General features: G+C 46.0%; 1 protein-coding gene and 1 pseudogene across 1 annotated transcript in view; both read left to right on the top strand.

The window, feature by feature from the left end:
• MYO10 (myosin X) overlaps window positions 1-27,027 on the top strand; it is a 270,607-nt gene that overhangs the window by 20,537 nt on the left and 223,043 nt on the right. The window lies entirely within an intron of this gene.
• Window positions 13,043-17,817, top strand: LOC129397731 (small ribosomal subunit protein eS26-like; annotated as a pseudogene).

The following is a 27,027-nucleotide window of genomic DNA, read 5'->3' as shown; positions in this document are numbered from 1 at the left end:
GGAGATTGGGTTTTGCCATGTTGGCCAGGCTGGTCTCTAACTCCTGACCTTAGGTGATCCGCCCGCCTTGGCCTACCAAAGTGCTGGGATTGTAGGCATGAGCCACTGCGCCCAGCCAATGGTGAGTGATTTCTTTGCATCAGAGATGACTGCTTGTTGAAGACCACTGTTGATGGAATTCAGCGTGCCTTCACCTCTGCCACTTGACCTCTGATTGGCCTGCCATTGCTGTGGTTGTACTGGTAGCTAGGAGGGTTCCCATCCCCTGCCATTACTGAGACCATGATGCTGTGGAGGGGGATGCGGAGGACACCAAGGAAGTACGACTGATTGACTGATGCACCTTGGAGGGTCCCTCAGATTTATCTATAAACCTTTAAAAATAACGATAATCATAGAGGACATCTGTGAGGAACTTATTTGGTGCCATTTGCTGTGCTGAGCCATTTATATACAGATATCCTGGATCTCATTGAATCCTCTGCATCTTAGGAACTGTTGTTAATCTCATGTAGAGATGAACTACCTATGGCTTGGAACCCAGTTGTGTTCCCTGGTGGGACTCTGACTTCGGAAAGTACTCTTTTTGTCTTGCACTATATACCTTAGTTCAGTGTAAAGGGCCTGGTTGTTGGATTTTATTTGTGTGATCAATATTATTTTGCAGTTGGCCATTAGCGATTATCTACTCTCACCTCTTCATTTTGTAGATAGAATCTTCACCCCAAGATGTAAGTCCCTTGCCCAGCTTTGAAGAGCTTGTTCATGAATCCAGAGCCTTTTTCTTTGCTGCTGGTGACTTTGGCATTTCTGGGAAATTTCCATTTATTTAAGGTTATACTTTTAATCTTGTGATGTATGTATATTACAATATTAATTTCTAATCAGCTGCGAAAGTTCCACCCTTGAAAAGTCCCACAGCCAGATGGGATCCCAAGTTTCTTGGCTCCCCCAGAGCTTGTGTGTTCATTTCTTCTCTTACAAGTTGATGTCTCAAGAGCTTATCACTGCTCTCACGGCCAGGTGGCTTGCCGGTTCCGAGGACTGGCAGTGACCTTATAAAATATTTGGACTTTTTCTAGTGTGATACGATCCCATACTAGGCAGTGATTAAATCTCAAGGTTATTTTCATGTCTGGGGTACCCAGTGGAAGGCATGTTTTGTCTAGGACTCCCTTAAATGTAGGAAAGACATATCTGGGGCTAGAAAAATTAGTATTTACAAATAGGCAAAACAAAAGTAGTAGACTCAGCAGAAAGAACAGGTCTGCAGAATTAACAGTGGCATAGGTGGGCCACGTAGGTTCTGTCAGATATCACTGATCCCAGTGAGGTCATGGGGCATATTGATCTGTTCTGCTGACCGCTATCTGATACTGATAATGCATGTTAGGTTCTTATAAGAATGGGCTTGCAGGCTTCTTAATGTATTCCAGCAGAAGCTCCTGAAGGTCCTTGGGAAGTTTGTCACAGGCAGGAATCATGTGGAATGGCAGCGAAGGACGGCGGCATGGCCAGCTGTTGGGATCGGCAGAGCTGGCTCTGGCAGTGGGCACTCAGCCAAGCCGCCCGCACTTCCTATAAAACACCCTGGTCTCTACCCAGCTTCCCGTAGGTACTGTAGGAAGAAATGCCACCTTGAACCCTTGGCCCAGCTTGCAGTACCATGCCGGAACATTAAGGTCTTTATCATTTGGTCAGGATCGGACAGACTTGCTCATGTTCCTTTGCTTTTCCTGCCCCACCACTGAAGTTGGTATCTTCAGGTGTGTTTCCAGGGAGGAGCCCAGGTTAGCTGTGTTGTATTGTTTCTTGTCTTAACTGAAATCCCATAAAAGGGGCTGAGTGTAGTATCCCACGTGATCCAGGGCATTCCTCCTCCTGGTGCCTCTTGGCTCCCTCTCCTTCTTGTCTTTTTGTCTTGAGCAACTGTATCCTAACCTCCTCCCTCTCTTGCCACATGGTGGTCTAGTCTTTGCCTGGCCTGTTGTTCTTGGAGCTCAGAGTTTGCTGGCCTTATTTCTGAACTTCAGCTCATACTTATGTATCCTGGTTCTCACTTGTCTCTCTTGTTCTGACTCAAGATGTTGCAGGCTCCTAGCCACACCCAAACCCCACATTGCACACCTACGCTTGCTTTGTCCACTGCCTGGGGTTGGCTCTGTTTCTGTAAGCAGGCAGGTCAGTAGCCTGTCTTCCACTGCCAGCCTTTCCTGGCACTCTGGGCACTGGCCACCTCCACAGCCTATGACTTGCTGCTGTCTTGGGGTCCTAGTGATGTCTTGTCTTCATCCTGCTTTAGCCCAAGTAGCCACCCTGCAGATGCAGTTTTGCAAAAGTGACTTCATTCGCAAACTTGAGAAGAAGGAAATTCTGTGATACCAGGGTGAAAGTCAAAATTAATCATTCAGTCTTGAGCTTTAGACAGCCATACACATATATACAAGGAGAAGCAGAAGATTGTAGTTTGAAATGTTCATATGCGATTCATACCCTAAAGGCTTGGATTCCTTCTAGCATTACCAACTATGCATCTCTGTGCTTTATTGCTAAAGAAGACTTGACTATTACTCAAGATTTGATTTTTTAGAATGAACTGACAGGAGTGTTAAGAGAATTTTGACAGTGGCTTGTATCTTTGTCTTTGAGTTTTTAAGCACCTTTAAATGCCAAGTATGATTTTTTTTCCTCTATAACCTAATCTTGGAAGTGAGAAAAGAGTTTGTTTTATAACTGGGGAGAAAGAAATGGTTTATTTTTGTGTTTGATGTCAGTCGCAAAAGAAGGGAGGCACTGAGAGAAATGTAAGCTCCTTTTTTGGTGAACTTTACTAAAACCAAAGGGAAGATAGAATTGGCTTTTTTTTTTTTTTTTTTTGGAATAAACAATATCCTTGCGTTCTGGTGTTCAATTGGCAGGCGGCCAGAAAGCATGCCTGTAGCTTAGGAATCATCCCAAACTAAGAAAAAAGCCTGACTTGCTGGAGGCTGAAATTCAATCTTGGAGGTACCATGGTGTGTGTGTGTGTGTGTGTGGTGGGGGCAGGGTGGTAGGTGAAGGAAGTCTGGAAGTTGTACCCTTGGCAGCTATAAACAGAATACTCAACTCACTTGGGTGGCTAAAATACAGACTGTTTAAAAGGGTTTTAGTCTGCCATTTGGTCAGAATTAAGGTATGATTCAATATATTATATCCAACGCTGGCCTAAAAACATACTCATTTTTCTTTTGATTAGAGCCAGGTTTAATTAAGATCACTGCTTGACAAGCCCATTAAATAACTGAAACTTCCCTTCCAAAGCTTACCCTGAATGGAGGCATTATGTACCAAATAATGCATTTTTCAAAACCAGTATTGAGACCCAGACTATGTAAGGCACGGTGTAGAAAGGCTACAAATATGGGGCCTCAGGTAAGGAAAGTGCGTGCACTGAGTTAGGTCGTGTGCCATAGGGAGTGGTGGGGACTGTGGCTCACCGGAGCTCACTGACCTGGAAGAATTAGGGCTCAGTGTTGCCAGGCCTTCTAGTTGTTAAAGAGAGATCAGAAACCTAGATTTCTGTGAAATGTTGCAATTTGCAAAATGTTGACAGGTAACATAAAAAGTTTTGGTTTTTACCTAGTGGGCCAAACAAAACTTGGCTGTGGCTTAAAGTCTTTAGATCAGGGTGTCCAATCTTTTGGCTTCCCTGGGCCACATTGGAAGAAGAGTTGTCTTGAGCCACACATAAAATATACTAACACTAACAATAAGATGACTGATGAGCTTAAAAACAAACAAACAAACAACCTAATTTTTTTTTTTGGAGATGGAGTTTCGTTCTTGTTGCCCAGGCTGAAGTGCAATGGCATGATCTTGGCTCACTGCAACCTCCGCCTCCCAGGTTAAAGCAATTCTGCCTCAGCCTCCCAAGTAGCTGGGATTACAGGTGCCCACCACCACACCCGGCTAATTTTTGTATTTTTAGTAGAGATGGGGTTTCACCATGTTGGCCAGGCTGGTCTCGAACTCCTGACCTCAGGTGATCCACCCACCTCGGCCTCCTAAAGTGCTGGGATTACAGGCGTGAGCCACCGCGGCTGGCCAATTTTTGTTGTTGTTGTTGGTCTAAGACAGGATCTCACTCAGTTACCCAGGATGGAGTGCAGTGGTGCGATCTCAGCATACTGCAACCTTGATTTCCCAGGTTCAAATCCTCCTGCCTCAGTTACCCAAGTAGCTGGGACTATAGGCGTGCACCACAATACCCAGCTAATTTTTGTATTTTTTGTAGAGACGAGGTTTCAGCATGTTGGCCAGCCTAGTCTTGAACTCCTGAGCTCAAGGGATCCCCCCGCCTCAGCCTCCTGAGGTGCAGGGATTAGAGGTGTGAGCCACAGTGCCCAGCAGAAATCTCATAATGTTTTAAGAAAATTTACAAATTTGTGTTGGGCTGCATTCAAAGCCGTCCTTGGCTGCAGGTTGGACAAGTTTGCTTTAGATGGTGAAGTGCTGCTGTGTAACTTTGGAGCAAAGGAAGGGAATGGAATGGCTTATGTTTTCCTTTGGGTTGGTTTAGGTTAGTTTTAGCTTGCTTCCAAAAAATATTTATTGTGAAGTAGTTTTGAGAGGGTGGTATCTAGGTTAGATTTATGTATTTTCTGAATGGATCCTCATAGATCTCTGTTAGTCTTTTTAAATTAAGTTAAATTTTGTTTTAGAGATGGAGTATTGCCATGTTGCCCAGTCTGGTCTCACACTCCTGGCCTCAAGTGATGCTCTTGGCCTGGCCCATTCTTTATGGATCATGCAGGGGTAGAAATTGGATAATCTTGTCTCTTGAAGGGGAGAAAAGCTTTTATTTTTCTATTTTAAACGTTTACTTAATGTCTTTTTTTTTTTTTTTTAAGAGCTGTGAGGTTTGGAGTACTAGATGTCATACTAAGATACTTGTTCATAAAACCTGGCATTTGTTTAATGACTGAGTCCCTTTCCCCATAGACTACCTCAGACAGAGTGTAGCATAAATGGGAAGGTTCTAGAAACACAGTATCTGGGTTTGAACACTGCTCTGATGCTTGCTGGGGATATGACCTTGGGGAAGCCACACCCCCATGCTGTGCCTCAGGCTCCCTTTTGTAATATGGGTTTAATCTTAACTGTACCCATCCCGCAGGGTCGCTAGGGAATGAAATGGTGAATGCATTAAAAATGCTTAGAGGAGTGATGGATGCCTAGTGAGCACTGAAAAAGCATTAGGTAGTTTAGTTTCTGTTACTAGTTTTTACTAATTATAATAAAATATCTGAGAGCCCCTTTAGTGTAGGACATTGTTATAGGTATTTTCACATCATTTTCACGTGGTCCTTCCAACTCTATGAAGAACAAATTATGATTCCCATTTTATAGATGTCACACTATGGAATAAAGGGCAGAAGACCTGGGTGGATCTCTGACCTGGTCATTTGTCAGCTGTGCAAACTTGGGCAAGTCAGTCTTTCTGGACTCAACTCAAATTTCCTGGATGTAAACAGGGAAAAAAGAAACAAAAACAAAAACGAACTGGATTGTTTCAGGATTTTCAGCTCTGATTTTTAAAAATTTTATTTTTTAAGGTGAGATTCGTATAACAAAATTAACTTTTTCTAAATGTACAATTCAGTAGCAGCCAGTGCATCTACGTTGTTGTGAAACTATCACCTCTAATTTCAGAACAATTTCAATACCCCTAAATAAAACCCATACCTGTTGTCTTAGTCCATTTTTGTTGCTATAAAGGAATACCTGAGGCTGAGTAATTTATAAGAAAAAGAAGTCTATTTGGCTCATGGTTCTGCGGCTGTATAAGAAGCATGGCACCAGTATCTGCTTCTGGTGAGGCCTCAGGAAGCTTCCACTCAGAGCAAAAGCCAAAGAGGAGTCTCCGTATGCAGATCACACGGTGAGAGAGGAAGCAATAGAGAGGGGAGAGTGCCAGGCTCTTTTCAACAACCAGTTCTCATAGGAACTAAGAGTGAGAATTCACTCATCCCTGTAAGAATGAGTTCCTGCAAGCTATTCATGAGGGATCTGCCCCCACGATCATGAACACTTCCCACCAGGCCCGCCTCCATCACTGGGGATCAGATGTCAACATGCGACTTGGTAGGGCTAAACAAATCATGTCTGATGTGGTTTGGCTGTGTCCCAACCCAAATCTCATCTTGAATTGTAGCTCCCATAATCCCCATGTGTCGTTGGAGGGACCCAGTGGAAGGTAATTGAATCATGGGGGCAGGGTTTTTCTGTGCTGTTCTCACAATAGTGATGGTAAATAAGTCTCACAAGATCTGATGGTTTTTTTTTTTTTTTTTTGAGATGGAGTTTCGCTCTGTTGGCTGGGCTGGAGTGCAGTGGTGTGATCTCAGCTCACTGCAACCTCCGTCTCCTGGGTTCAAGCGATTCTGCTGCCTCAGCCTCCTGAGTTCTGGGATTACAGGCACGCACCACCACAGCTGGCTAATTTTTTGTATTTTTAGTAGAGGCAAGGTTTCACCATGTGGTCAGGCTGGTCTCGAACTCCTGACCTTGTGATCCGCCCACCTCGGCCTCCCAAAGTTCTGGGATTACGGCCGTGAGCCACCGCGCCTGGCCAATCTGATGGTTTTATAAAGGGCAGTTCCCCTGGACATGCCCTCTTGCCTGCCACCGTGTAAGACATGCCTTTGCACCTCCTTCACCTTCTGCCATGATTATGCAGCCTCTCCACCCATGTGGAACTGTGAGTCCATTAAACCTCTTTTTCTTTATAAATTGCCCAGTCTCAGGTATTTCTTCATAGCAGTATGAAAATGGACTAATACAATGTCCAAGACATAGCACCTGTTCAGCAGTCACTCCTTATTCTCCCTTCTTCCCAGCCCCTGACAACCTCCAATTTGCTTTCTGTCTCTATGGAATTATCTGTTCTGGATATTTCACGTAAATGTAGTCACACAATAGGTGACCTTTTGTGTTTGGCTGCTTTCACTGGGCATAATGTCTTCAAGATTCATCTATGTTGTAGCATGCATCAGTACATTCCGATATTCCAGTGTTGGCTCTGTTTTATATGAGTAAATGTGTGTAAAACGCATTGTAACAAATATGGTTATAAACTTATTTATCATATCTATATCTGTCTATATATAATGTGTATGTTTCAATAGTTATGTTGATTTCTATTGGCAAGAAGGCCCATATTTAAAGAGATTGGATTGGATCTGTTTTTATTAGTGTCATGGCATATTTCCCAAAGGCCCCACTTTGTACCTCTGTTTTTAATTGGTTTACCTAACAAATTTATTTTATTTTATTTCATTTTTTCGAGACAGAGTCTTGCTGACTGGAGTGCAGTGGCATGATCTCGGCCCACTGTAACCTTCATCTCCCGGGTTCAAGCGATTCTCCTGCCTCAGCCTCCTGAGTAGCTGGGATTACAGGCGTGTGCTATCACACCCAGCTAATTTTTGTATTTTTAGTAGAGACCAGGTTTCACCATATTGGCCAGGCTGCTCTCGAACTCCTAACCTCAAGTGATCCATCCACCTCGGCCTCCCAAAGTGCTGGGATTACAGGCGTGAGCCACTGTGCCCAGCCTATTATATTTTGAGCAAGAGTCTCACTCTGTCACCCAGGCTGGATGGAGTGCAGTGGCACAATCTTGGTTCACTGCAACCTTTGTCTCTGGGTTCAAGGGATTCTCGTGCCTCAGCCTCCCGAGTAGCTGGAATTAGAGGCGTATGCCACCACACCCAGCTGATGTTTGTATTTTTAGTAGAGACAGGGTTTTGCCATGTTGGCCAGGCTGGTCCCAAACTCCTGACCTCAAGTGATCCACCTGCCTTGGCCTCCCAAAGTGTTGGGATTACAGGCGTGAGCCACCGAGCCTGGCCATGTTTGCCTTAGTTGTAAGTGATCATCAAATGTTTTGCTTTTTTAATAAAAGAGAGGTAAAGATAAATTTTTATATTACATTTTCCAGTAAAGTTGAAAGCTCAGAAAAAGGAAACCATGTGAATGTATCCTTTACCCACCCTCATTTCCTTCTCAGCAGCTGCTCTCTGGAAATGCCAAAGCATAGATTTCTTATGTTTTCTATGATAGTTACATTTAAAAACCAAACCATAAATACACTTTGCTTGCCCTTTTCCCACAGTGAGTTGTGTATTCTGTGGGTAGTTTCTTAAAGAGGAAGCATATGTCTCCTTATGTAAATCCTGTAATTAAAAATATTTTTTAATATTGTCTGCATAATCCTTTCGGACATTGTTAGTGCCCGGGCTCATTTCAGGATGGATGAAATTGTCCTTTTGTGTAACCTTTTTTTTCTTTTTTTCAGTAAATCACTCTAAAGGAAAATGCAATCTCCCGTGACCTGTTGATCAGCAGACTTGGTGATCAGTGGGGACTTTCAGTCTTTTCCATAGCGTTGGATGCCTTCTCCTTGGGTCTTCTGAGTCTGTTGTGCTGAAACCATTATTTTTGGTTTCCTTTGTTGGCTCATTCTCTGCCTCCCATTTGAGAGGCAGTGTAGTATAATTACAAGAGCATGTGCCCTGGAATTACTTCGGTTTTGAATCCTGGCTCCAACATTTAATAAATAAAAGTTAATAAAGAGGCAAGTAAAGAAACAGCATATAAAATGTTTCAAGTGGCTACCAGAAATGGCGATGTTCTTGTGGGTTCCTGAATATAGATGCTTTTCTTTCTTTCTTTTCTTTTTTTTGAGATGGAGTCTCATTCTGTCGCCCAGGCTGGAGTGCAGTGGCATGTTCTTGGCTCACTGCAACCTCCACCTTCCGGGTTCAAGTGATTCTCCTGCCTCAGCTTCCCGAGTAGCTGGGACTATAGGCGTGTGCCATCATGCCTGGCTAATTTTTTTGTATTTTTAGTAGAGACGGGGTTTCATCGTGTTAGCCAGGATGGTCTCGATCTCCTGACCTCAGGTGATCCACCTGCCTCGGCCTCCCAAAGTGCTCGGATTACAGGCGTGAGCCACCGTGCCTGGCCAGATACTTTTCTTTCTTCTCTACATTAGCCAAGGGGCTTGAGAGGCAAGGGGATGGGTCAGGAGACATTACTGCAGAAGGGTAACTTCTGGCACTTCTTGGATGTGGGGGATGAAAGTGTTGAGACTGTCCTTTTTGGCCAACCTAGTGATTGCAGTGACCTTCGAGATAGGCATAGAGAAGGCGGAAGTTTGGAGAGATGATGATGCTAAAGTGGTTTTGGCCATGCTGGCTTCTGACATCCAGCCCTTGGTAGTTAATGATTTAAAGTTGTTTCCAGGTGGGATGTTCCTGGGCCTGAAGAAGCAGTAGCTCTCTTCTCTCTAGAGCGGTGGTTTCTCAACAGTGCGATTTTGCCTCCAGGGGACATTTGGCAATATTTAGAGCTATTTTTGCTTGTGACACCTAGGGGCAGGGTTATCTAGGGAGTAGAAGCCAGGAATGGTGCTAAACTTCCTACCATGCTCAGGATATGATTATGCAGCCCCAAGTGTCAGTGGTGTTGCTGCTGAGAAAAGTGCTTTAGACCCTCGAGCTGAAGGACTCAAATTCTTTTCATCCTAGGAGCGACCCATTGGATCCTCATTCCAGGGTGTGGTGTTGAGGAATGGGGGGTCCATTCTGGACCCTACTCCTGGCACCTACCAGGTGCACCCTAAAGTCTGCTAGTGGCATGGGGACTGGGATAGCAGCCATCCTGCCAGGCAGGAGTTGCCTTCAGGGCCTGTTAAGGGATATGGGGTATGTGTGACACTGTTGTCACTTTTTTGTGAAAATGCCAAGTGTAAGAAATCTCTGTTGCATTTGACAGGTGTTGCAGTTGAGGATGTATCCATTCTAATCTATGAGTGCTTTTCTTTCTCTTTTTCTTTTTTTCAACTTGCCATGGAAGATAGGGAACAGGAAATTGGACTTAGCAATTACTGAGTGGTTGTCCCTACTCAGATGTCACCTTGTTAACAAGCTGCTCTAACTCCTTAAGTTCTCACCCTTGACACACACATTGTTCATGTGTGAAGATGCTACCCACCCACTCCTGATCTTTGCAATCAGGAGTTAAATTTCTTAGTTTTACTGGTGGCAGGGAATTTATTTGTTAAAGCAAACAAAAGAAGATCGCTTGGTCCTTGAGAGCCACAACATGTATTTGGAAGTGAGTTGCATCCAAGGTACCCATCTTTTTCTTTGGCAGACTCTGGAATGGAACTTTCTCGTTTTGCAGCCCTTATCGGTCAGTGGAGGTCTGAGATGGACTCATTGCCCTGGCTGGCCGGCTGGCTGGTGGCTGTTCCTGCAGGACAGGAGGGTGAGTGTCAGGGAGGTGGCTCTGATTGCAGGGAGACCTACTAGCCTTAGGGTTGGGAGAATATTCCTTTTGTTGCTCCTTCCCTCCAGCTGTCCCCCTGCCCTCTCTTCTGTTGAGAGCAGTGGACTCTGGGTGTAAGGGCACGCTCAGACACAGTAAGGGCTCAAGGTCGGTGAGGGAGATGGTTGTCCTCAGAAGATATTAATAACAGTGAGCTTTGCAGAATGAGCCCAGACAAGGATGGGAGGTTGAGTCTTTGTGGAATACCGAGTCCATTCTTGGAGGTGCTTTCCTTCAGAAGCTTGGGAAGCCACCTGTGTGCTGGGTAGCTTACAGATCGCCATACCATCTCTAGAACAAGGGATGCAGCGTGCCCTCCGCATCAAGCAAGATTTGCTGCCTGATGTTCGGTGTGTTACATATGCAAGACTCACTGAGTAGAGGCACTGGGTTGTTCTGATGTAGTTTGTGCTTTGGGTGATTTAGTCCCAGTATTAAACTCAGCAATCTGAGCTCTGAGGATGTAGAGGAATAAGTAAACTGAGTTTCTTCTACTAAACTTTCACAACACACTTCTTTTTTTTTGAGATGGAGTCTTGCTCTGTCGCCCAGGCTGGAGTGCAGTGGTGCGATCTCGGCTCACTGCAAGCTCCGCCTCCTGGGTTTACGCCATTCTCTTGCCTCAGGCTCCTGAGTAGCTGGGACTACAGGTGCCCGCTACCACGCCCGGCTAATTTTTTGAATTTTTAGTAGAGACGGGGTTTCACCGTGTTAGCCAGGATGGTCTCGATCTCCTGACCTCTTGATCTGCCCGCCTCGGCCTCCCAAAGTGCTGGGATTACAGGCGTGAGCCACCGCGCCCGGCCTCACAACACACTGCTGACACCAGATGTTGTGGGGTGAGGGGTTCCCCAGACACCAGGCAAGCAATCAGTTCTGCAGCAGACACCAGCTGGGCGCCCCCTCATTCAGTTCAGTTCTGACACTGTCTACCCGGCGTCAGACCCCACAGGTTGAGGGCTCAGTCCTGTAAGTCTGCTCCCCATTTTTGATGATAGTCACAAGCCGCAGGTTGCTGCACCTGTGCTTCTGATCAGCAGCCTGTACATCAGGGTTCCCTTGGTCTTCTCCTGGGTTTCAGTTAATTTGCTGGAGCAGCTCACAGAACTCAAGGGAACACTGGCTTACGTTTACTGGCTAGTGGTAAAGGATATCACAAAGGTTACCCAGACCACCAGATGAAGAGGCGCATAGGGCTAGGTGTGTGGGAAGGGTCTGGGAGCTTCTGTGCTCTCCCTAGGTGTGCCACCCTCCAGAAACCCCCATGTGTCCAGCTGTCCGGAAGCTCTGTCCTTTTGGGTTTTTACAGAAGCTTTATGACGCAACCATGACTGATTCTTTCACTGGTTACTGGTCAACCTTCAGCCCCTCTCCTTTCTCTGCCTTGGTCTTTCCTGTGAGCAGCCCCCATCCTGAAACCACCTAGGGGCTACCAGCCACCAGTCAACTCATGGCATACAAGACACTTACACTTTGAAGATTGCAAGGATCTTAGAGTTGGATGTCAGAGGACAACGACGCTGACCAAATCTGTATTTCACAATACCCCACAACCCAGCCTGTCATTTTCAAATACTTTAGCTCATGGAACGCAGGTCCTCACTCCCATCTAAGCCCATAATCTCCCTTTGTATTTTATGTGCACTTCTTATGTCATTCCTCTCTGCACTTTATTATGGCCACTTTCTGTTATTTACAAGGTTTTTCTCTGATTAAACCGTTTGAGAGCAGGCTGGCTTCTATTCCTTTTTCAGGCTGTTGAGCAGTTCTCTATGCCAGGTGCTAGGCTGGACTATTTTCTAATATTTGTTCCCTTATTTAACCTCTTAGCTGCTTTGTGGACTGATGCTTATTATCTGCATTTGTAAAATATTAATAGGAAACTGGCTTATGAAAGCCAATCAGTAAAGCTATTTCAAAAAGAGGAGAAAAACTGAACCCGTTTACCACCTGTTAGCTCTGGGACCGTGGGCAAGTTCTTTATCTGCTCCATGCCTCGTTTCCCATGTCTGTAAGATGGGAGCATTATTATTATTATTATTTTTGAAATGGAGTCTTGCTCTGTCGCCAGGCTGGAGTGCAATGGCACGATCTCAGCTCGCTGCATGCAACCTCCGCCTCCCGGGTTCAAGTGATTCTCCTGCCTCAGCCTCCCGAGTTGCTAGGATTACAGGCATGCGCTACCATGCCCAGCTAATTTGTGTATTTTTAGTAGAGACAGGGTTTCACCATGTTGGTCAGGCTGGTCTTCAACTCCAGACCTCATGATCCGCCCGCCTTGGCCTCCCAAGTGCTGGGATTACAGGTGTGAGCCATCGCGCCTGGTAGGGAGTGTTATTAGTTACTCACTCACAGGGTGTTTTAAGAATTAAGCAAGTTAGTGCGTGTGAAGCGTTTAGGACAGAGGCCTGCACAGGGTCAATGTGTCAGCTGTTAGGATTATTCTCCAAGGTTACGAGGCATTGGGAGATCAGAGCCTGGTCTGGATTCAGAAGCCCATGTCCTTGCCATTGAATTCCATGTCCTTCTGGGCCTGGCACTGTGCCTTGTCAGCCACGAGGGCTAAATAAATATTTGTAGCATGAATAAATGCATTTGAAATTTTTGATGGTGGTTGTTCTCCAGGTGAAATGAATTTACTTAAAAGATGGCCCTGGGCGCGGTGGCTTAAGCCTGTAATCCCAGCACTTTGGGACGCCAAGGCGGGTGGATCACCTGAGGTCAGGAGTTTGAGACAAGCTTGACTGAAACCCCATCTCCACTAAAAATACAAAAAATTAGCCGGGCCTCTCTCCGGTCCGTGCTTCCAAGATGACAAAGAAAAGAAGGAACAATGGTCGTGCCAAAAAGGGCCGCGGCCACGTGCAGCCTATTCGCTGCACTAACTGTGCCCAATGCGTGCCCAAGGACAAGGCCATCAAGAAATTCGTCATTTGAAACATAGTGGAGGCTGCAGCAGTCAGGGACATTTCTGAAGCGAGCGTCTTCGATGCATATGTGCTTCCCAAGCTGTATGTGAAGTTACATTACTGTCTGAGTTGTGCAGTTCACAGCAAAGTAGTCAGGAATCGATCTCGTGAAGCCCGCAAGGACCGAACACCCCCACCCTGATTTAGACCTGCGGGTGCTGCCCCATGTCCCCCACCAAAGCCCATGTAAGGAGCTGAGTTCTTAAAGACTGAAGACAGACTATTCTCTGGAGAAAAATAAAATGGAAATTGTACTTAAAAAAAAAAAAATTAGCTGGGCCTGGTGGTGGGCACCTGTAATCCCAACTACTTGGGAGGCTGAGGCAGGAGAATCGCTTGAATCCGAGAGGTGGAGGTTGCAGTGAGCCCATATTGCGCCTCTGAATTCCACCCTGGAAAATCCATCTCAAAACAAATTTAAAAAAATAAAAAATAAAGAAAATAAAAGGTAACATAACTTGGGGTGCATGAAAGAAGCAGAACACTATGTTAGACTTCTGGAAAATACTTTTGTGTACCTTAGCCTGGGCTGAAAAAGCAAACAGCTTCTCAAAATCAGACATTTTAAATGAACTCATTTCTGTGTGGAAAATATGGCTTCATGATGGTCTGGCTCTAGAACGTGCCAGGGAACCAAGCAGTTAGGGGTGGGAATGGGAATTCCTATTGCCCTCTCTGCATCTAGAAAACGACAGGCCACTCTGCACTGGGGTAGCACAGAGGGCAAGGCTGTGAGTGAATCAGGTGCCTGGTACTCATTGTAGGGAAGTCTAAAAGATGGCGGGTGTCAGTAGGTAATTTAGGATTTTGATGTATTTTTAGGGTGTGGGTATCACTTTTATTATTGGTTTCTATAAATGGGAACTGTAGAATCTGTAAAAGGAGTCTTCTCACCTATTTAAATGCCGTAGAGGTAAGCTTGGGGAAGTGAGTTGGACGCGAAAGGTGAAGGTCATTGTTAATAGGGCAGGGCTGGTAAGAGACAAATACACTCCTCTGGCAAAGTTTCCAGATGGGTGGAGTTTATACTGAAGTTCACCAGGTTCTTGGGTTGTTGGAAATCCTCCTTCCTGCCTTCTTTGCTGGGCACCACCTTGTGTGCTGGGATGGAGAGTAGAACCAGCACGGGTGGTCTGGCAGGGAGGGCTGGCACCTGGGGACAAAGGTACATGCAGCAAGCTGACTGACGGAGGAGGGGCGCCCAGCAGGCCAGCGAGGGCCTCTGAGAGGAGGTAATGTATGTGAATGCCGAAGCCAGAGGATGCATTGGTGTTGTTGGCAAAGCAACAGGCTAGGGTGAGAATGAGCTCAGCCTGGGTGAGAGCTGAGAAGAGTCTCGGGAGAGGGGGGCTGAGACAGCGCTGGAGGGGCAGGCAGGAGCCAGATCATGCACAGTCTACAGGCTGCACTGGAGGGATTTTGTTAGAATAAAAAAGATTTTAAGCAAGGGGCCAGGCGTGGTGGCTCATGCCAACACTTTGGGAGGCCAAGGTGGGTGGATCACCTCAGTCAGGAGTTCGAGACCAGCCTGGCCAACATGGTGAAACTTCGTCTCTACTAAAAATATAAAAATTAGCTAGGTGTGATGGTGGGTGCCTGTAATCCCAGCTACTCGGGAGGCTGAGGCAGGAGAATTGTTTGAACCCACGAGGAGAAGGTTGCAATGAGCCGAGGTGGCACCATTGCACTCCAGCCTGGGCGACAGAGCAAGACTCTGTCTCAAAAAAAAAAGCAAGATTTAGGGAGGTGTGTACTTTTGGGAGGATCATGCTGGTTGCTAGTTGGCATAGAATGAAGAGGGATGGGGTGGGTTTGGGGGACTAGGGAGGGGAATTGGACCTGGGAGGTGGTGAGAACAGATGGCCTGGCTGCTCTATCCAATTGTCACCGGATGGATCGGTCCCCCGTCTTTTGAAAAGCTAATTTGCCTCTTGAAAGCTGCTCACCTCCCTGCTGGATGGTGGTGGGAATTTACACGTTTTTCTGCAGTCAGTCTTCAGACCTGTCACATTCTAGGCTCCAGGGTAGTTTTTTTCTCTGTTCAGGCGCACTACAGTGTCTAACCTCTAGCCCCTGCAAACTCTAATTAAAAACACATTTGCCTTAGACCACTGTTTCTACATCTGCAAAACTCCTCTCTTTCCATGATCGTGTTGAAATGATCTGAGCATGGTTGGGAGGCAGAGAGGGCAGTTTTTAGGTGAAAGCACATATTTTTCTGCTATTTGGTATATAATTAATTGTCTAGTTTTATTTGTCTTAACTCTGAATGACCAATAACTTAAATAAGGAACTGACCTGTGCAATTCAGTGTTCAAGAATTTAGAAAACATTGCTGTTGAAATTGCTGTGAGTTTTGTACTTTAGGAAACAGATGTGTTTTTCCTCCTTCTCTTGATAAAAGATATCGCGGGGCAATTTTTATACTAAGTTTCCCAGAGCTGTTTAAATCTTTTTTTTTTTTTTGAGACAGCATCTTGCTGTGTTGCCCAGGCTGGAGAGCAGTGCCGCGATCTCTGCTCACTGCAACCTCTGCCTCCTGGGTTCAAGCAGTTCTCCTGCCTCAGCCTCCCAAGTAGCTGGGATTACAGGCACCCACCACCTCTCTTGGCTAATTTTTGTATTTTTAGTAGAGTTGGGGTTTCACCGTGTTGGCCAGGTTGGCCCTGAACTCTTGACATCAGGTGATCCACCTGCCTCGACCTCCCAAAGTGCTGGGATAACAGGCGAGAGACACTGCACCTGGCTTAAATTATTTTATACACTGGACCTGTACAATTTACATTCTTGTAGCAATTCTGATTTATCACATTGTTTTTTTTTTTTTTTTTTGAAACTGAGTTTCCCTCTTGTTGCCCAGGCCTGCTGTGACATGATCTCGGCTTAAGCTTTGCCTCCCAGGTTCATGCGATTCTCCTGCCTCAGCCTCCTGAGTAGCTGGGATTACAGGCACCCGCCACAACGCCCTGCTAATTTTTTGTAGTTTAGTAGAGACGGATGTTTCACCATGTTGGGCAAGCTGGTCTCGAACTCCTGACCTCAGGTGATCTGCCCGCCTCCACCTCCCGAAGTGCTGGGATTACAGGCGTGAGTCATCGCGCCCAGCCACATTCTTTTATTATTTCAGAAGTAGGGAAAAATATTTTTCTGCTTGTCTCCTCAGGTGAATGTTGAAGTAAAGTAGATTAGGATGAGGCAGGTTGGCTGTCACTGGGGAATTTTGTACATTGTTTCCTAAAATGAGGAAAAGCAAACATAATGAAAACATTGCATTTGTGTCTGTTATCTTTGCTCACACGCTAGCACTTTTTTTTTTTTTTTTTTTTTTTTGAGACAGAGTCTGGTTCTGTCACCCAGGCTGGAGTGCAGCGGCATGATCTTGGCTCACTGCAACCTCTGCCTCCCGGGCTCAAGTGATTCTCCTGCCTCAGCCTCCCAAATAGCTGGGATTACAGGCACCCACCGCCACGCCCAGCTAATTTTTGTATTTTTAGTAGAGACGGGGTTTCACCATGTTGGCCAGGCTGGTCTCGAACTCCTGACCTCAGGTGATCTGCCCACCTCAGCCTCCCAAAGTGCTGGGATTACAGACGTGAGCCACCATGTACTTTTGCCTACTGAATTACATCTCTAGATTTTAGCATCTAGAACTGGTCTGTCCAGTGCTTTAGCCACTATCACTTTGTGATATTTGGGCACTTGAAGTATGGCTGTTCCAAGTTGAGATGTGCAGGGATCATACAACACACATTAGAATTTGACAATGGGGCCAGGTGTGGTGGCTCACACCTGTAATCCCAGCACTTTGAGAGGCTGAGGTGGGCGGATCACCTGAGGTCAGGAGTTCGAGACCAGCCTGGCCAACATGGTGAAACCCCGTTTCTACTAAAGATACAAAATTAACCGGGTGTGGCGGGCCCCTGTAATCCCACCTATTCGGGATGCTGAGGCAGGAGAATCGCTTGAACCCTGGAGGCGGAGGTTGCAGTGAACTGAGATCACGCCAGTGCACTCCAGCCTGGGCAATAAGAGTGAACACTGTCTCAAAAAAAAAAAAAAAAAAAAGAAAGAAATTTGAGAATGGTTATGGAAAAAAGAATGCCAGTTAGCTCATTGATGTGTTTTTTTATGATGACATTTTGAAACGGTAATACTTTGGATCTCTGGGTTAAGAAACAGAATATTAAAAGTAATCTTACCTGTTTCTTTGTAGTTTTTTTTTAATGTGATTATTAGAAAATTTAAAATTACATATGTGGCTTGCCTTATTTCTGCCTAGCAACTCTGGTTGAAAGACGCTGACCTGGGGGCTCCCGAAAGCTTTATCCCTGGGGCCCTGTGAGCTGCTTGTGGTCATTCTCGCTGCTTTTCCCCAAGTGGAACTGTCCATACTTGGTCCAGCTGCTGGGACCCTACTACCTGCCAGCAGTGCTTATCTCCCAGCCTGGGGTTGATGACAGCAAGAGGGCACGCAGGCCTGCAGACCAGCTCTTTCTTAGAACAAAAGAGTTCAAGGAGTTCTTGAGATGATTAGGGTCCGCAGAGTTTGAGTGACACTCTTGAAATGCTCAAAAGCAGTTGGTTGGCGAGAATGGTTCTGAATTCTGCTAGCCACTTAGGCAGTGTTTGCTGTTGCTACTTTTTCTAGGATACTCTTGCATTTTAAACAAACCTCTTGGAGGGGTTTCAACCCTTTTGGCTCTGCCCCCCTACAATCACGCTAGATCTTGTAGCCCATGACGGCACACCCGCAGGGAGAGCTGTCAGGGTAGCCTGTAAATGGAGGCCGTGGAGATAAGTGGATGTTGCACTAGATTTTCAGGATCTGTTGACAAACCTCTGTGGCATTTGCACAGAGAACAAAGAGTTTAGACTGTGGGACTCAGGAGGCCTTCCAGTTTGCTGGTGTTGGTGAGAGAGAGCAGCACATCTGCATTCTGTAGAAGTCTGCAAGGAAGATTTATTGCCCTTTGAAAAGCCAAGGTATGCGCTTCAACACAGATTTTTACATGGGTTCATCTAGGGATGCTTGTTTCAAACACCAGTAGGGCATACGTCTTTGCATAGGTCTTGGATGTCTTGGACTAGGATGCTGTGGTATTTTATTGGAGTATCTGTGGTGGCGTTGCAGAGTTTCCGAATCATGCTGATAAAGGACTTTTTTTTTTTTTAACGAAGTGTAAATTTCAGGCTATATTTATTTAGCAAGCCAGTTTTGTTATGTATACTTTTGTGGGAACTTCTAAAATAATTTTTAAATGGTATCTTTTAAAATGACTGGTCTTTCAACTAAACAGTTTCAAAACAAATACTTGAATTGCAGTGAGCATTAATTATTGGAATAAATCATAGCCACAGAGGTGTATATACCAGCATTTTGTAGTAGATTACTCAGGAACAATGCATTGTTTCCTTGACAGAAAATTTATATGATTTCCTTCTTTCCTTCCTTCCCGCCTGCCTGCCTGCCTTCTTCCTTCTGCCTTCCCGTCCTCCCTCTCTCCTTTCTTTTCCTCTCTCTCTCCCTTCTCCTCCCTTCCTTCCTTTGTTCGGAGCTAATGCAAGATTTTTTTGGAGGCAGACTAGGTTTGAGAATCACCGAATTGATGAATCCACAGACAAGAGGTGGGGAAGGCACCCTTGTGTTTTTGGTAACCACCTGGAAGTCCCTGACCTCACCCTCTGGAGCACTGGCTCAGTGCAGGAGTGCCCTGCCACCCCACTGCACCCCAGAATCCTGGGGAGGCTGCTAAGATTCAGCTCCTGTCATTCCACTTCTGCACAGCTGGATTGGTGCCTGGGTACTGTCTGATTCTGCTGTAAAGACGGGGGTGAGAGCCTCCTTTCTAGACCATTTCTTTCTTTTTTCTTTTCTTTTTTTTGAGATGGAGCCTTGCTTTGTTGCCCAGGCTGGAGCGCAGTGGCACGATCTCGGCTCACTGCAGCCTCTGCCTCCTGGGTTCAAGCAGTTCTGCCGCAGCCTCCTGTGTAGGTGTGATTACAGGCATGTGCTACCATGCCCAGCTAATTTTTGTATTTTTAGTAGAGACAGGGTTTCACCGTGTTGGCCAGGCTGGTCTCCAACTCCTGACCTCCGTTGATCCACCCACCTAGGCCTCCCAAAGTGCTGGGATTACAGGCATGAGCCACCGTGCCTGGCCAAGACCATTTCTTTAAATATAGAGATAAGGTCTCACAGTATTGTCCAGGCTGGTCTTGAATTCCTGGGCTTAAGCGATCCTCCCACCCCTGCCTCCCAAACTGCTGGGATTACAGGCTTGAGCCATATCACCTAAACACCTGAGAGCTTATTGGGAGCTTGCCTGGCTACTGCTGATTGTGGCTTCTGAGTCATGAGATTACTCTGCTTGTAGTTTCCTTCCTTCCATGAGGCTTAAGAAGGAGAGAAGGACTCCATTTTTCAGAGAGCAGAAGCGAGGCCAGGAGTGTTGAGGAGGAGAGGGCAGGAGCTGGGGCTGTCATCTGCAGTCCAGTTGAGGAGCAGCATGCTGGCTTCCCAGGGGAGCTCCTGCCCTGCTCCTCCCTGCCCCCGCCCTGCTGTGTGGCAGGGCCCCCCTTGCATTAAGGCTTTACCACTGGGGGTTTTGCAAGTTTATTGCACGCATGTCCTTGCTTCTAGCCAGGAGTTTGGCTTTTTACCAGGTGGCATAGTGTGTGTGTGTGTGTGTGTGTGTGTGTGTGTGTGTGTGTGTGTGTGTGTTGTGGTGTTGGGGAGAGGGCGGCTTACATCATGGCCAGAGTATTTGGGAAGGATGGATGGGGTGGGAGGGAGATGGATGGATGGGGATGCTGGAATCCACCCCTAGGAAATTCCTTTGGGTGTCTCAGTGTCCTGCTGGGGAAGGAGCTCTTGCTGGGTTGAGCCTGTTGGGTGTTCTTACCATCGGTCCTCAGGAGGCGAGAGGCTTCCTGGGAACGAGATAGGGGAAGCAGAGGGCCTTTGTTCTGGTCTAGATGGGGCATGTCATCCAGGGGTAGTGGAGAAGCTGATGAGGAGCCAATAGGAACTAGGAGGAACTTTCCTTCCTTGGCTTCGGGCCTCAGAGCCTCCGGTGAGCTGCCTCACCAGGACATGGCTGTATTTGATGGACAGACCTCAGACGTCAGCCTCCTGGGCTCGGCCCATTCTCCATTCACTGCAGCAGGGTCTTCACTGCAGCCCCCCTGCCACTACTTTGTCCTACCCCTTGATTCCCCTGAGGGAGATCTTGGGAATTTCCAAATTTTGAGTGACTGAAGGCCTTTCAAACTGAGAAAGAATTAAAAATGGATCCTTCAAAATGACTTGTCTACTATGTGGTTCTTTTAAAACATAATTTGAAAAGAGTATATTGCATTGTAAAACAGTAATTTTGCCCACATTTTATTGGTAAGGGTGGAGGTGATTTTAGTCCTTAGTGGTTTGTAGAGCTTGGCGGGTTAGTCTGAGACTGTTTTTTCTTGTGCTGGACAAAGGTGAATGCCTTCATTGTTTCATTGTGTAGAGCTGTTAATAGTTTATGGAGGGTGATTAAGTAGCGCTGCATAAGCCAATTTACAGTGTGTCTTAGTCTACACTGGCACTTGGCTAATTTGCAGAAAATTGGACCTTTCAACATGGGGCTTCCTCCCTCTACTCCGTGGGGGCTTCTCCTATTCATCCCTCAGCGGTCTGGCTTCCCCTCCAACACCGCAGGCTCCAGTCCTGTGTGTATCCCCACATTAGTCCTCCTGATATCAAGTTTCAATGATCTGTTTGCACTTCATCCCCGTTGGACTGCAGGCATCTGGGAATGAGGCGTGTCCCTTACTAATCTTTGCGCTGGGTCTCTGGCACAGTATCTGTGTTGTTAAATGCGTCAGTGGCCACCTCTGCTTTCCATGAAGCATTTCTGATTATCCACTCACCTTCTTTCTCAGAGTTAGCCTCTTTAATCCCCACAGTTCCTGGGAGGTAGATTGTATTTGCTTTTCCTCTTCTTTCGATGAGGAAATGAAGGCCCATGGAGGTTCATTTGTCCAAGGCCACATGGCTAAGATGTGGTAAAGCCAGGGTTCCTGTCCAGGCGGTTTGGCCCCCTGGATAGAGCCATTATCAAAAACCACTAGCCTTCGGTCTAGCCAGGAAAAAAAACTTCAGACAGCCCACAGAGCAGGGATGTTTCACAGAATACCTGACCAGCATTTCTCAAAACTGTCAAGGCTATCAAAGAAGGAGCATGACGATTACATCCAATGTCCCAGAAGGGGTCCTGGGACGGAAAAAGGACATTGGGTGGAAACTGGAGAACTCTGAATGAAGTGTGGCATTGAGTTCATGGTAAGGTGCCAATGTCGGTTCCTTAGTGTGATAAATGTCCACATTATGTAAGATATAAGAACAGGAACCAGAGTGAGAAGTGTACAGGGACTCCCTGTATTATCTTTGCAACTTGTCTGGAAAATCTAAAACTATTCTAAAATGAAAAGTTTACTTAACAACTTAATGACAACGCCACCACTAAGCCCACTGCACTCCACTGCCTGGCTGGCTTGTTATAGACTCTGGGTACCCTCACTCCTCGCTGCCTGGTGCCCACCCACTGCTGGGGAGAGGCTGTGTCCTTGGAGAAGAGTCCCCTCCAATTTCAGCACATATCAGTGATGGAGCGATATAACTAGGGCTAGTCACAGGGCCGTCAGAAGTGCTGCCCCCACTTTTTTTTTTTTTTTTTTTTTTTAAGCAGTGTAGTCTGTTCCAAAGTCTCTGTTGAACCCAACAGGAGGTGTAATATGGAGAGAAATGAAAATGAATGTTGCTGTAGGAGGGAAATAATTTTCTTTTTCTTTTTTTTTTGAGACAGAGTCTCACTCCCTCACCCAGGCTGGAGTGTGGTGGCACCATCTCAGCTCACCGCAACCTCTGCCTCCCGAGTTCAAGTGATTCTCCCACCTCAGCCTGCTGAGTAGCTGGGACTACAGGCATGCACCACCACACCTGGCTAATTTTTGTATTCTTAGTAGAGATGGAGTCTCACCATGTTGGCCAGGCTGGTCTCAAACTCCTGATCTCAGGTGATCTGCCTGCTCAGCCTCTCAAAAGTGCTGGGATTACAGGCGTGAGCCATGGTGCCCAGCAGGAGAGAAATAATTTTCTATAGACAAAATCTTAGTGTCAAGAGGACCAAAGAGGCATTTATGTCATTTAAATGTTTCTCATCCTCTTCAGCCTCCTTATCGCTTTTCTGTTGGGGGTAGCTTGTAATTGTAAGTTCTTTTTTTTGAGACAGAGTCTCACTGTGTCACCCAGGCTGGAGTGCAGTGGCGCAATCTTGGCTCACTGCAAACTCCGCCTCCCAGGTTCAAGCCATTCTCCTGCCTCAGCCTCCCGAGTAGCTGGGACTACAGGCGCCCGCCACCACGCCCGGCTAATTTTTTTTGTATTTTTAGTAGAGATGGGGCTTCACCGTGTTAGCCAGGATGGTCTTGATCTCCTGAGCTCGTGATCTGCCGGCCTCAGCCTCCCAAAGTGGTGGGATTACAGGTGTGAGCCACCGTGCCTGGCCTGTAAGTTCTTTTTCAATGTTTTGTGTCTGGAAAGTAGCTGGGCTGGTAATGTTGGTTTGGAGAAACTGTGGTGCGTTGGTTGAACGAGGCCTGTGCATTCTTTGGTTCTGTAGCAAGGCCTTGAGAGGAAAGTTAAATTAAAGCAATATGAGGGCTGAAAGCCATCTGGATGTGACCCAGTAAGGTGCCAGCAGCAAGACCCCAAATACAGGTACTGCTTTGTTGGGTTGAAGACCTATGGCATCTTTTGTTTGTTTGTTTGTTTGTGTTTGAGATAGGCTCTCGCTCTGTCACCCAGGCTGGAGTGCAGTGGCGCAGTCTTGACTCACTGTAACTTCTGCCTCCTTGGTTCAGGAGACTCTCTTACCTCAACCTTCCAAGTCCTTGGACTATAGGCGCATGCCACCACGCCCAGCTAATTTTTGAATTTTTTTGTAGTGACGGGGGTCTCACCATGTTGCCCAGGCTGATCCTGAACTCCTGAGTTCAAGTGACCTGCCTTCCTTAGCCTCCCACAATGCTGGGATTACAGTCGTGAGCCACCGTGCCCGGCAACCCCATGGCTTGAAGCATTTTGGTTAGCTGTCTCATGTGATCTTTTTGTGTTATGTATCAGACAAGCTAGGTGTCAGCTCATTTTGTGCAGAGAGATCTCAAGTAATGAATAACTGTGCTGAGCTATGGGTAGAAGAGCTGGAGCTTGAGTCTCTGTCTTCTAGGGGAGCACCCAGTGCCATTTCTGTAACCTCATACTGAAACCTTCCAGCAGCCCTGCCTCTCTCTCGGTAGCATGGTTTCTGTAGATGCATTTACCATTCAACGGAGCAGTAAGTCTGGCCCTGTTCTAGGTGCTGAGGATTCCACAGCAAGTAAAATCCATTTCTGCCTCCCATAATACAAATGATATAAATATGATGTAAATACTAGTCAAAGCACTGAAATAACTTGTTTTGGTGTTCTAGAGAAAGTATATAAAAATCAGAGACATTTGTGCAGGTCTCGAGTGTGAACTGCTTTCTAGATGTTTTCTGAAACCCGTAACATTTGTGTGTGATGAAAATGAGAGCTGATATTCCTTTACTTGCAAGTAATGGAAACTCCACAAAAACTAGTGCAAACTGAAAAGAGGACCTTCTTGCATATGTAATAAGGAAGGTCAAGAATGCAGATGGTGGTTGGGATAATGGAATCCAGGGAGTGAATGAGGTCAGGTGTGAGTCTACCTATTTGTCTGCATAGTTGTTTGTCTCTCGCTCCCTGTCTCTTTTTATTTGTGATATAACTCACACATCATGACATTCACCCATTTAAAGTATGTAATTCAGTGGTTTTTAGTATCTTCACAAGATTGTACAACCATCATCACTATCTAATTTTATCACATTTTCCTACTCCAGAAAACCCCCCACAAAACTCCGTACCTGTTAGCAGCCACTCTCCATTCTCCAGCCCCTGGCAACCACCAGTGAGCTTTCTTTTCTTCTCTCCCCCCTCCGCCTGCCCCTCCTTCCTCCTTCCTGTGTCTCTCCTTCCTTCCTTCCTTTCTCTTCTCCTTTTCTCTCCCTTTCAAGACGGAGTCTCACTCTGTCATCCAGGCTGGAGTGCAATGGCACAATCTTGACTTCCTGCAACCTCTGCCTCCTGAGTTCAAGAGTTCAAGCAATTCTCCTGCCTCAGCCTCAAGTAGCTGGGATTACAGGCACCTGCTACCGCGCCTGGCTAATTTTCTAATGTGGTGTTTTAGTGGAGACGGGGTTTCACCACGTTAGTCAGGCCGGTCTCTAACACCTGACCTCATGTGGTCCGCCTGTATCGGCCTCCCAAAGTACTGGGATTACAGACGTGAGCCACCATGCCTGACCAACTTTCTGTCTCTATGGATTTAACTTCTCCATATAAATGGAGTCATACAACATGTGGTCCTTTGTGACTGCCTTCTTCTACTTAGCATAGTGTTTTCTAGGCTCATCCATGTTATAGCATGTATCAGTTCTCTGTTCATTTTTATTTTATTTTTTGAGACAGAGTCTTGCTCTGCTGCCCAGGCTGGAATGCAGTGGCATGATCTTGGCTCCCTGCAACCTCTGCTTCTCAGGTTCAAGTGATTCTCCTGTCTCAGCCTCCAGAGTAGCTGGGGTTAGAGGCATGTGCCACCACACCTGGCTAATTTTTGTATTTTTAGTGGAGATAGGGTTTCTCCATGTTGGCCAGGCTGGTCTCGAACTCCTGACCTCAGGTGATCTGCCTGCCCCGGCCTCCCAAAGTTCTGGGATTACAAGCGTGAGACACCACGTCAACCTTACAGTTGAATAATATTCCATTGTATGAATAGACCACATTAAAAAAAAATCCATTCGCTAGTTGATGAACATGAGGGTTGTTTCTGCTTTCAGGCTATTGCACATAATGCTGCTATGAACATTTGTGTACAAGTTTTCGTGTGGACATATGTTTTCACGTCTCTGGGGTATTTACCTAGCAGTGGAATTTCTGGGTCATATGGTTAACTCTATATTTTACTTTTTGAGGAACTGCCAAACTGTTTTCCACAGCAGCTGCATCATTTCACATTCTTAGCAGCAGTGTACGAGGGTTCTAGTTTCTCCACATTCTTGCCAACACATTATGTGTCATTTCGATTGGACTAGGTTGTCTTTTATGTACCTTTTAATTCAGGAAGTATGATTTTGTGAAAAAAAATTTGTTTTCGATATGTGATAGAAATCTGCAAAGGAATTAATTAATATGTATGAAACAGAAATGACAAATAGCTGTTTTAAGTTTATTTTCTTCCCACTGTGTTCTTGGGTCATTCATTTTTATGAAGTAACAACAAACTCCTATTCTGAGCATACTTGTGTATTTTTTCTAAAAACAGATGGTAGCCAGAACACAACTGGATTCCATTAAGAAAATCTTATCAGTTTGTTTATTTGTAGGCATTTCTCTCCCCCTCTCCCCACAAAAATGATTCTTATCAAGAGGAGGAAAGGACAATAAACTGGGAAATGGGAGGTAAGGATGTCTGGTATCAGATTTCACGCAGAGTGCAAACATCTTGTGCTGGTCTTTTATTGCGCTTTCTGTCCCGTACCTCCTCCTGCTTCCACCAAGAGGAGTGGAATGCAGTTCTTAAACCAGCTGTTTTGTTTTGTGTGCTTTAAAAACAGGATTTCCCACTAGTTTTTGAGAGTTCTTAGTGGGACAGTTTTATACATTTTATAAAACCTGGGTCTCCTTGCTCCATTTACTTACTTGTCTTTCTTGGCTTGTTCTGCTGTTTTCTTTCTTTTTTTCCTTCCTTTCGTCCGCCCTTCCTTCCTTCCTTCCTTCCTTCCTTCCTTCCTTCCTTCCTTCCTTCCTTCTTTTCTTTCTTTTCTTCCCTTCCCCTTCCTTCTTTCCTTTCCTTTCCTTCCTTCTTTCCGTCTGTCTTTCTGTCTTTCTTGATGGAGTCTTGCTGTGTTGCCCAGGATGGAGTATAGTGGCGCGATCTCGGCTCACCGCAACCTCCGCCTCCTGGGTTCAAGCAATTCTCCTGCCTCAGCCTCCCGACTGCCTGGGATTACAGGCGCCCACCACCATGCTTAGCTAATTTTTGTATTTTTAATAGAGATGGGGTTTCACCATGTTGGCTAGGCTGTTTTTTTTTTTTTTTTAATTTTTTTAAATTTTGAGGCAGGGTCTTGCCCTGTCACCCAGGCTGGAGTGCAGAGGCACAATCACACCTCACTGCAACCTCCGCCTCTTGGGCTCAAGCCATCCTCCCACCTCAGCCTGCCGAGTAGTTGGGACTACAGGCATGTGCCACCATGCCCAGCTAATTTTTATGTTTTTTGCAGAAACAGGGTTTTGCCATGTTGCCCAGGCTGGTCTCAAACTTCTGAGCTCAAACGATCCTCCCACCTCAGCCTCCCAAAAGTGCTGGGATTCCAGGCATGAGTCACCATGCCTGGCCTGGCCTATTGTTTATATTATGTAATTATTCCCTATGGAACAGAGAGAACAGATAGGAAGGGCATTAGAGTGGGCATAGTTTACCTCTGTGCTTTTTAGAGCCAGAACTATTTTATTTCATTTAATTCAAATTTTACTTTTTTTTTTTTTTAAAGAGATGGCGGTCTTGGCTTATCTTGTTCAG

The sequence above is a fragment of the Pan paniscus genome, chromosome 4 (assembly GCF_029289425.2).
Source record: "Pan paniscus chromosome 4, NHGRI_mPanPan1-v2.0_pri, whole genome shotgun sequence".
NCBI classification, from domain to species: Eukaryota; Metazoa; Chordata; class Mammalia; order Primates; family Hominidae; genus Pan; species Pan paniscus.
Note: the sequence above shows the minus strand (reverse complement) of the source record. Positions and strands in the feature narration are given on the sequence as shown.